The following is a 12551-nucleotide window of genomic DNA, read 5'->3' on the forward strand; positions in this document are numbered from 1 at the left end:
TGATTTTTAAGTGTATGTATAATTACCTTCATATATCTCTTATATCATTAATGTCATCATTTACAAATTACTTTAATGTACTATATCTCCTCTTAAACCAATGCCATCCCCAACTTTTAATTCTTGCGGGAAATTCACTCACAGAACACTCCCCTACAACATATCTAAAAGACACTCAAATCGGTGAGATGTAACTTAAAGTTAATTTATTTAATTAATTAGTTCATTGATCTCCTACATGCTCCCGAGTTTAGCCGAATTTAAATTCGGGACGACCTATATATATATATATATATATATATACATATATATATATATATATATATGCATATCCAGTTCTACGAATTATACGTCCATTAAATTTTCGATCTTGAAACACAATCTGATATTTTTCATAATAAATTTTGTAGTACATGGCATTATTTTTGTCAAAGTTAAAGTATTCGTAAAATTTGTTGTTATGTTGATTGGATACATTCAGAATGATAACCATTCACTGAGCGCTCATTGAGCAAAAAAAGAATTAATCTATTATTAATATGTTTATTTATTATAATTCGTAGAATAACTTTGTCAACTATAGATAATTTTTAATATCATCTTTCTTATTTATTATTGTTTATTTCTCTAATATCGTAAAATTATGTAGCGCTCAATGAGTGGTAGAACGTAATTTTAAATCACTCCATTGCTCACCATAAAATAATCAGAGTTAGCACATTCCTCTACAACACGAAATATTGTAGCAATATTGTAATTTTAATATTTTGTAAAAAATATTGCGATATATTGTTGCAATATTACAATTCAATTCAAATAAGTGCGCAGCTCTGTCACAAGAGAGATACGCTTCTCCAAGGAAATACTCCAAGAGTCTTATTTTAAAGGGTACGCAAATCGAGTTAGCGAATCTCCTGGAAATTCTCTACTTTTTTTAGATGTGCTTTCTAGATTCCCGAATATTTTTTTATCATAACTTTATTGTATGTATTTTGCTGATATAATGCTAGACAATAATAATATAATTAATATAATTAATAAAACTGGAATAATTATTGAAATTCCATTTTAATAATTACTTTCAATTTTAATTATTGAAATATTACATAATCTTATAACAATATGTATGCAATATTTTTCTAAATATTGTAACAACATTTAATTTTTTCAGAATAGGAATATTGCTACAATATTATAGCAATGTTTTATGAAATATTGTAGTTTTTCAAAATGTATAATATTGCTGCAATATTCTTGCAATATTTCGTGCTGTAGAGATTAAGATAGTATTTAAAATGATCTTGATGTAAAAATGGATTATGAATACTGTGGCCAAAAAATCGAATATATAGAAAGTATCTATGCTCTCCTCGCCCTGATGAAATGAGCGGCAAGGTTTATGAAATGTTAGCAATGGACGATGATAATCCGCAAATTCTATGGCTCCTCTATAAAAAATTATGTTACAAACATTCAATATATAAAATTATGTTAAACTAAGTAAAAATCTAAATTAAATAAGATAAAACCTAGTCATTCTTTAAAAAAATTCATATTTTTATTCCAAAATAATATTAAACAATTAATAAATATTAAAATATTTAATGGGCATGATTAAGATTCATCATAAAGATTATAGAATGATATGAATTTATTTCATTTTATTACCGTTTTATATGTTTCAATTTGAATTAAATAAAGTAATGATAATTATCCACAATTGGATTCCGTACTAATTGCGAATCAAAATTCATCAAATGATTTTTATTCTTTTTGGTGGCGTTACTATATTCCATAAGGATAAAATAATTTGCATATCGTAGTATATATATATATAACAAAATTATAATTGATGATATCTAGTTCTAGAATCTAATGTGGATAATGATGCAATTTTAACACATTCAAGTTTATTTAAAATTAGTGACAAGTAAAAATCAATGAGAATTAAACAAATTGATAAAAATTAAATTTAAAAATTTAATAAAAAGTAAAATTTATTAAAAAACAGTTTAATTATGAATAATGACACTTATTTCGTGTTCTACTTTTATAACTTTATACTTTAACTATTTATTTATACTTACTATAACTTTATACTTTCTACTTTTATACTTTAAAACAAATAAATCTTTTCGAGATGGCATCATTTGCAAAATTTGACCAGTTTTTAAACATTTTTATAATAAATTTGTGCAATAAAAGTAATGTCATAACTTAATTAAACAACACCCGTGGATACATTTAATCTGAGCGTAACGTTGACTTTTTTCATGAAATCTAATGCTATTTACTATCTATTATAAAAGCCATAAGGCTTTATGATATTACACTTTGAATGAATTTTTAAAGATACATACGTTAATTAACCTTGCACATTTAATTAATTAACGACATCAATAAAAATGTGTAGCGCCATTCCTAATCAATTAAATTCAATTGACATTTGAAAGAAATAAAAATGCTAAAGAATCTTGTGATATGTTTTAATAAAATTTAATAAAAAATATAATTATGTAAATTATATAAATATAAAAAGCGATCCAAAATTAATGCCTGATTGTAGTAATTTTATTCTATTCAAAATTAAGGTAAAAAAAGTAACGATAAAAAAATCATAAAAATCATTACCATTATGAAAAAAATGTAACGTTATCATTACAGTTACTAAAAAAGAAAGACGTTAGTAAAATAAGTTCGTTAGTAAAAAAAGTAACTTGTAACGGTAACATTACAAATAACGCGTTACTTCCATTCCCTAATTATAGGTAAACTGATCGTAATAAAGAAATGTGATGAAACGCACCGACAGTTGATATCTTGAGCAAAATTCCTCGCCTAACACATATACGTTTTAATTGATTTATTATAAAAATACTTAATATTTAATTAACGTTTTATCTAAAAGATTATTAAATAATATTATGTAAATAGCAAGAAAATTATATCAAGTGGAACATTATTCATATTGAAACATTGCGAAACATCCACGTCTCGTATTCGTATACTACTACATTTGCTGATATATATATCTCTTACGACATAGACTACAAAGCATAAAAAATAAATCGCTTTACACAGTGTACACACATCAGCACATTAGATAGAAAACACTTATGTTACCAATAATTCTCGGCTACGTCCGAACAAAAATTGGTGAAACAAATTATGACAAAGCTCGATGACAAAGAAACACCGCCAAAACATATTGAAAAATTTATTCACGTTTCATTTCCATTAAATAATTGATCGGAAAAATAATGATTTGAAATAAAGTATTCCAAGACGATTATCTCAAGTAGCAAAAGTTTTTTCTTAGCAAAAATATCGAAAGGGATTATTTAATGCAAATTTCGTGTCACATAATTTTTTCGTAACTAACATATCTAAAAGGAATTTAAAAGAGATTACATTCAGCTTTTCCATTAAATTTATTTTAAAATTAATTTTGTTTAGAAATAATACAAAAATAATTATAGCATCTCGGACTTTTGCATTATCACGCGTAAAAAATATTTATTACGTGACCTCGCAAAATTAACACTGCAAATAATGAATTTTATGTGCGAAAGCGAAATCTAGTGTCGAAATCAACGATAACATTCGTAATTGTAACTATAATCGCAACGATAATATATTGGGTTGTCCGGAAAGTTCGTGCCGACTAAAATTTAAATTTTAGTATACATTTATTAAATTAAAATTTTCTGCGTTTCAATTTTCCTTCAACATCGATACGAACTTTCTGGAAAACCCAATATAATGATGACTTTCGAAACATATGTTTCATAACAAACACATATACTCGTGCACCTGTGTATCTCATCGTATTACATATCTCACATTACACATACGTACATAAATGTTAATTCTGGTAATACTACATACTGAACATATCTGAGATATTCAATGACATGATCATTCGATTTACTTTTTAAAATTCTTGATACAGAGTATTACAACTGCAGATTACATCATTAACCTTGTAACATCAGTATTCTTAAATTTTATTGAATAATTTTGTATCTACTACAATTCATTAAAAAGGTGCTCGATTTGCAAATGTTACTTACCAACATAAGCTGAATTCAATTATCGATTATTTTTTGCAAGTTTACACGATACTTACTTAATCATGTTGCAATCCTATAGTAACAGAATTCGTAATTTGCGTTTGTACACTCGCGAGCGCAAATTTGCGATTGCACTCTATTCGGTAACTGACTTAATCGATTAGATGCTTCATTCTGCTTCGTAAGCACAGACGTACGTGGCCATTTGCGTCCTCACAATCAGTCAAGTGAACAAATGCGTATACGTCAAGACAAAGATAGGCGTTCCCCTTAGGAAGTTCTACGCCTCCGACATTGACGATAGTTCGCGGATAGATGAGTAATACGTTGCGTTGGCTATTTCAATTAGAGACTTACGACTATACATGCAATTTTATATCAAAAATTCAGTATATATACCGATACTACTAAATATTTTTTATCTTTCATGGAAATAGTTTTCAATCTTCCGTAGCATTTTTTAATTTTGCTACAATCAATTTTTTAAATCATATTGATATAGTGAATGAAAAATCAATTACACATAAAATCAATTACACAATGCTAGAATTTTTTATTTTTAATATAACTTGCATATGAAAAAGATCATATTAAATAACTTCAATAAATATTATATTTCAATGAATGCATATTTTTAGAAAAATAGAAGAAATAGAAGATTGTCATAAAAATATTATGTTATAATTTAGTTGTATTAAATTTTTATATTAGTATAACTTCATTAATTAATTTTTTTGTTTTACGTATTTTTATTTCATTTATCTGCAATACTCCAGAATTGAAAAAACTCACAATCAGTTTTAAAAGCAATAGTACAGTGTAGTAATATTTGTATAACACTATTAAACAAAAAATATTAGGTATGGGAAAAAGTTCGTGGCGTTTTTCCCATTAGATGGCATTAAAAAAACGCCACGAACTTTTTTCCTCACCTAATAATTTTTGTTCAAGCCTTTAAGCATAAGAAGATAATATTTTCCATAATCTTTTAGACGCTGAATATAATTCCGTTTGCTACAGTGTCATTTTACAAGTGAAAGAGAAATTTTTGATTAAAGTTACAAAAAAGAATTATTTTAGTGTATTTAGCATATTATTATAATCACAGAGAAAAAAATCTATTAACAGCGTTAGCTAATAATATAATATAATTGAATAATCTTGTAAATTTTCAATAATAGTTTTAATAAAAAACATACATCATATTCTTGTAAAATACTACATGTTTTATTATTATTGTTATTGAATTAACAAAATTATTTTCACTTATATTGATGTAAATACAATGTCTTAGTGTCGTAGCGCTGAGACACTACTGTGTCTCTAGATACCTTTTTCTATGTACGATATGTGACATGAGGGAAATTTCTAATGCAATCAGAATCAATTAATTCATGTTATTAGAACTTGTAGTCCTTAAAAAAAATTGTTCTGTTAAATTGTTTATGGTAAAAAGTATAAAAAATATTTATGATTAATGTAAATTCTATTATAATAGTCAATGAAAAAATAATTATGACGCAATAAATTTTACTCAAGTAAAACAATAAAAGTTATTGTGATAAAATTATATCAAAATGACTTCAAAATGATCATTAAAAGTCATTTTTTTAATCATTTCTGATTTATTTTAATGTCATTTTGACATTATTTTGACTTGTTATTCTGCTTGGATATATTAATTATAAACATCTTTTTTTAAAAATCATGTCGTTATAATGTTACATCAAAATTTTTCAGAGTTTTTTAATAGTAGCGTGGTTTACATTAATACCAAATATATGTTATATTTATTATATTCTAAAAAACGTACATGCATTTGTATCATGTTGCTTTGAAGGACTCAAATGTGAATGTACATGTATGTATGAGGAAACACTCTCTCTTCTCTCTCTCTCTCTCTCTCTCTCTCTCTCTCTCTCTACCGCTGATAACAAATCAAAAAAACATGAATATTTGCATTTTATGACGGAACTTAAATGTCGAAAAATATATACAAGTTATTCTGGTGAAAAAAATGTGTCTGAAAATTTCACTGCAAATACCTAAAAACATTTTTCAAGGATTTTCAATAGAGACTCAAGAAAATTCAAGATTATCAGAGATCTTTTCTCTGAAAATTATTTCCAAGTGTTTGAAAAACTTGAATGTTACTGAATTTCGCTGAAGAAGATTGAAAATAGAATTTTCATGGCTTTTCACTTACGATATTTTCAGCGAATTCTGTAAAAATCATTTCCAAGTGTCTAAAAATCCCTGAATTTCATTGGAACTTAGGAATTTAGTGATAGAATGAAGATAGAATTTTCATGCTTTTTCATTTTTCAGAAACGTTTATTTTTCATAGATATCAAAATACATAATAACACATAAAAACTTTCAATAAATTTATTCAAAATATTTATTTATTTTCTATCAAATTACATTACATCAACATGGTTTTTATCATTTTTTATCATTTTTTTTCAATAAAGTTTATATTGAAAAATCGGAAATTCTAGTCAGTTACTAGCAAGTACTCACAAATTGATAGGTACATGATTTTTAAATTGGAGTGATTTCAAGTTGCAAGATAAAAAAAGAAAAAATCTATACTGATTCTTTTAGAGATCCAGCCATTCCAGCATTTTTTCTGCGGACATATTCCGTCATATCATGCCACTAGATAAGATTTCTATTAATACTCCGGAAACATATTGTATTATTTATAACATTGCTTAATAATTGTGAGATATCAATTTTTCATATTATCGAATCAGAAAGGCCCCACTTACTGAATTACTATCGATTCGATAAGCCAAGCCAAATTAATTCTAAGTTTGACCTTATTAAGCTTCTAACATTCTAACACATAAATATCCAAAACTCTAGTTTGCTCAATTAGAAAGTGAATGTTATGCATATAAAATCCATTCTGATTCAGTCAGTCAAGCTTATTCAAGTTTCCGTCATTTAGATAAAGAAGTGTTTATAACAGTGTCAGATATCATTGAAAATTTACCTGAAACAGATAAATATACTTATTCAAAAACATATTGCACTTTATTTATCAATTTATTGATTTGGAAGAAAAAAAAATTTAGATAACTTTTAGTCTGGTTGGAGCTTAATGACAAGAAGCATACATATTCGTTGCATAAAATCAAACAACTAATGACACTATATCAGATAATGTTTCGTACTCTATTTGGCTGCAAAGATTACCTCTTAAAGTGCATTCAGATACAAACATAAAGCGTCAAACAGCAGAAACAGCAATCAATCAGCGAGACGGACAGTGTAGTAGAATAAAAAATATTTTTAACGCTTGCATCTGAATGCCTTTAGAGTTCAAGCAACTCTTGCTGGTTGAAGATATTCCGTTAAATAAATTAGCTAAATTAGCTGACAAAATTTTGGAACGCGATAATGATTTTTATTTGGTTAATTCGTTGTTGAAGTTGCGAAATCTGATATTCCGACGTCTAATTTAGCTGACTTGGAACGGAGGATTTTAATTTTTGAAGTTAAACTGTTCACACCGTTATATTTAAGTTCACTCAACAAGTCACGTTGTAATTGTTATCGAAGAAGGAATTTTAAATCAAAATCAAAAAATTAATCTGACTCATCTAATTCCGAAATTTGCTGTTATCATAAAAGATTCAAAAGTAATTTATCATATCTTGTTCTATGACCAAAACATTGCCCTTGATTGATAAGAAATCTAAATTTGCCGCCAGAAAACTAAATTTACCGTTGAATGTTGAGTCAAATAACGATCCTGCTAACAATTGCCTTATTTTCACTGAACCACTTAATATACCATGGATTATCATTAATCCATGATGGATTAACGATAAATATTTTAAAATGTTTTTTCGGTATTTCTGAAATCCTTTTTCTTGGATATTTAGTTTCTAGTCAGGGAATCAAGTTGACTTATGTGAAAAAGTTAAAGTGATTTGTTAAATTATAAAAAAATCTAAGACTCTTCTTAAATTGAGACGATTTCATTATTAATTATTACAGAAGATGTCTTAAAAAATGTGATTAATTATCAAGCTTCATACTTACAAAATTTCTCAAGAATAATAAGAAACATGACAGAAGATTTCCCTCGATTCCTGAAACGAAAGATAAGCCTTCAGTAATTACAAGGAAGAATTTTTGCAAGTTATGACTTTATTATCTCATCCAGCTCTATCCTTTTTGTTCTAACCTGTAATGTTTCTGACATAGCAGTTGATACATCATTAGATAGTTGATGAAGTTAATATTATTTTTTTCTCGAAAAAGTTAAATAACTCTCAACGTTCTTACTTATTGAGAGTTTATTGATTATTTAACCATTAAATATTTTAGATATTTTTTAAAGAGGAGGATCTCGATTGATTACAGCTTGAACATTCAGTCACAGCGGCCTCCTAGGGGTTTTCTAGTCTTAATCATTATGAGTTGCTCATGTCCAATTTGGTCCACCCCTTCTAGAGGAATGTAAAATAATCATCAGAACTGATCATAAACTGTTAATTTATGCTTTCCGTTAGAAACTGGATAAAGTTTGTCCTCAGCAAATTCGACAACTTGAATTTATTGCTCAATTTTTCACAGATACAGAACATATCTTTAGGGAACAAAATTTCATTGCGAACGCTCTGTTAAGAATAGTTCTATGCCAGTTACAGTCTCTCTCGAAGAATTTGCTGAAGCTCAACTAGAAGACAAAGAATTCAACTTTATTCTCAACATAATTAGCTTCAAAGTTACAAAAGATTATACTTTCTGGATCAACTACTTCCATTTATTGTGACTGCTCTAAATGTATGTCCTTATGTTCCTCAGCGTCTTTAAAGATGAATTTTTGACGCCGTTCATCGCTTAACTCATCTAAACAATAATTCTACTTGTGAGGCCATCTTGCAAAAATTTATTTGGCCTTTCATAAAGAAAATTTAGATCAAAGAATAATCTAGATCATATTTACCTTATTAACGTGTTAGAATCCAAAAACATTCCAAGAACTTAATTCTCAAGATTGCTATTTCTGATTAGTGTTTTCAACATATGTACAACCGATCACAGAAAGGTTGCAATACTTTTTTTTATGGTTTTCAGAATGCAGCTTTCTTTTCTACCAAGTAATTGATTCCTACTTATAAATCTAAACATTTATGTTCAACCACTCTACAGCTGAGTTCTATAGAAAATCCGAAATCTATAGAAAAAAAGTGTTGTAACCTTTCTAGAACTGGCTGTACCTTGATATTATTGGATCTTTACTATTTGTTTATCCTATAAACAATTTCATTATTATTTATCTATGATTGATAGATTTTCTGAGCATAGTGGACAGCGCACGAGTCTATGCCCTAGCAAACTCAGATTCGATCCATAGTGTGCAATTTTCAAGTATCTCTCTCTGAATCTCCCCCATCTCTGTCTATAAATATCGATAAGAGACTAAGACTGTCAATTGTGTAACGCTAAAAAAACATGGGGCGATAATTCGTTTTTATTTTAAAATTGTCTTAAATAATGTCTTAAGATGCTAATACAATCCTCGAATTGATTTATGACATCTTAAAGTTGGACTTAAGTTGGTCTTAAATGCAAAAATCGATTATGAATACCGGACTGTTTCGCGTCGTGAAATTGGTACTGAAATTGGCCTTAATCTCTTATCGACATTCATAGAGACGGCGGAGATTCAGAGAGAATGCTTGCAAATTACATACATCATGTTGTCCCTTCCACCTTTCGGGGTCGATCTCTGACAGATCCAAGAAATTTTCACGTGTCCGTAGCTCTTCTTCGGCGGTAGCCATCAAGAATATTAAACTGTAAGTCTTATATGTTTATGTATGTATAACCTGCATGCGCACCACGTACGAGAAACAGGCTCTGTTCCGACTTTGGGATGTTGCGCTGAGAGGAATTTGATAGCGCACATCGCTAATTGATCAATTTAAAATAAAATATTCTCATTGGTAAAGCAATGAAAAATTATTAGGCACTCTTGGCAATGTGAAGGGATGTATGCTAACGGGATCTTCCCGTTGCGCTATCAAATAAATAAATGATAGGTTTTCTAGATGGCCTGAAGCAATTCCTTTGAGCGAAATCTCAGCAAAGACAATTGTTACAATCTTTTATCTATTCACATTTTAGGCTTTAAGATTTGGTGCTCCTTACGTCTATCATGACACTGATCATGGTTCTCAATTTGAAGCAGCTTATTTAAAGCTCCCACTAACTTAATTGGATGTGAAAGAATTAGAACCTTTGCATATCATTCTTCTCCCAATGAAATCTTGGAATATCATACATTGAAAATATTAAAAAGTTATGTCAAAACTGCAAATTGGATAGAGATTTTATCCACTATTTTATTGGAACTTCATATGTTATTTAAAAAGGATTTGAAATCATTTTCGGTCAAAATGTTGTATGGATCGATTTAAGATTTCAGAAAAATTTTTTTAATGAGGAAAATATTTGCGGATCCTGAAATATTTTTAGAAAAACACAGGCCTTTTTTTATGAAAAATACTAAATTAAAACCTAAGGCACATCATAGTAGCAAGACTTTCTTTTATCATAAAAATTTTTTTGATTGCACTGAGAAACTCATTTAGTGAACCAACTAAGAATTTGTTTGCCCTAACAAGAACAAGAAATTAATTGATACAATAAAATAATTTAGTTGAAGCAAAGCATTTGGTTATTATATAATATTTCATTTGTTTCTGATAAACATTGACATCTAATAAAGTTGTTTACAAATGTTTAGCTTCAATTAAATTATTTTATTGCATCAATCAAAGATTTGTTTGCCCATATCCAAACAAGAAATTAATTGATTCACTAAATGGATTTCTCAGTGTACATGTTTGAATCAGAGACAATATAATTTGTAAAGCTCTTCGATCACCTTATTCTGATCTTTTTCACGTGATTGTAATCGAATCAATGATTATTTATTTACCGTTGATATTACAGATAAATCAGGAGTTGGTCACGAAGGTAATTTTTGTATAAGGGTTAGATAATTCAGCAGCATTTCAAACGAAATTTTGAATAATCCAAGATAATTTTTGGATAATTTTAAAAAATCTTTAGCATTCTTAGATAATCTTGGATAATGTAATAGAAAATCCTAAATAATTTAAACATAATATCAAATAATCTGTAGGTAATTCTAGATATTTTTAAAATAATTTCAAATAATCTATATAAATCTAAAATAATCTTCGATTTTAGAAGTTACTGAGCTTCATAGATAAACATTTTGTACCTTTTTACAATAATATATATATTTTCAATCGATTTTTGACGTAAAAAATTGAGTTTGTAAAAAAATTACTTTTTATAATCTAGAAATTGTTACCGTTAGTAAGTTTTTGCGGTACCACATCTTATAATGCTCTCTCTCAGGCTGCAAATACAGACTGCGAGTGTTTAAAAATTACGAAATGCATCTTTATCTACAACTTTTGATAAATCATTTAATTAAAAAAAAAATTATTTAGCAAGAAAGATGTCCTTTAATGATGGTTGAATCGATAAAAGCACGATCTTGGCATGTATCTAGATTAATCGTTAAATATTTTGAATGTAGAGCGAACTAAATTGTGAGTCGAAAAGTCCTGTATCATTTTGCAATTTGCGCAATAATTGACAAGATATTAATTACTAAAATATTAATTACTAAAAATCGCCGAATATTGGTTTTCAATAATTTTTTACTCAAATACTATCAACTTTACAGAAAAACTTTACAGAAAAACTTTACAGAAAAACAATAAGTGACAAAAATTGTTTATTTTCTTCTTACAGAATTCTGAGAATTTTTTTCAGAATATTTTCGCATATCTCATGTTGATAACAAAAGTTAATAAAAAAATCCAATTCTGAAAAATTGATAAAAAATTCTGAAAAAATTTTCAGAACTCTATGAGAAGAAATTAATAATTTTTATCTCTTGTTGTTTCTCTGTAAAGTTGATAATATTTGATTAAAAAATTATTGAAAACCAATATTCGGCGATTTTTAGTGATTAATATTTTGTTAACTATTGCGAAAATTGTAAAATGATAGAGGATGTTCATTTAATTTAGACTCTATCAGCACACGAAATATTCGAGGTCATTCCCCAATGAGAAATGAGAATGAATTGAAATTGATGTCGATTTGACGGTTTGATGCTTTCAATATCGATATTGATTTTATTATCTATTTCTCACTGGATCTGGAACACTATGTAATATAGGGACGCTCCTGAGCCAGAGCATCACGTGGCAAGGCCGCTAAGTTTAGAGCGATAGTAGGGAACAGTAATGCGCAAGAATCAGCTCAAAATGAACATCTAGTGCCGAGCACTGTTTTAACAGTTCGATCAAATAAATCTTAGCAAAATTTTTAATTTAACACTAAATTATGTTATATTATTTAACAAAAAGTCTGTATTACTATTGGTGTTTTTTAAATATTAGGTGT

Source organism: Atta cephalotes (assembly GCF_000143395.1).
Source record: "Atta cephalotes unplaced genomic scaffold scaffold00088, whole genome shotgun sequence".
In the NCBI taxonomy this organism is placed as follows: Eukaryota; Metazoa; Arthropoda; class Insecta; order Hymenoptera; family Formicidae; genus Atta; species Atta cephalotes.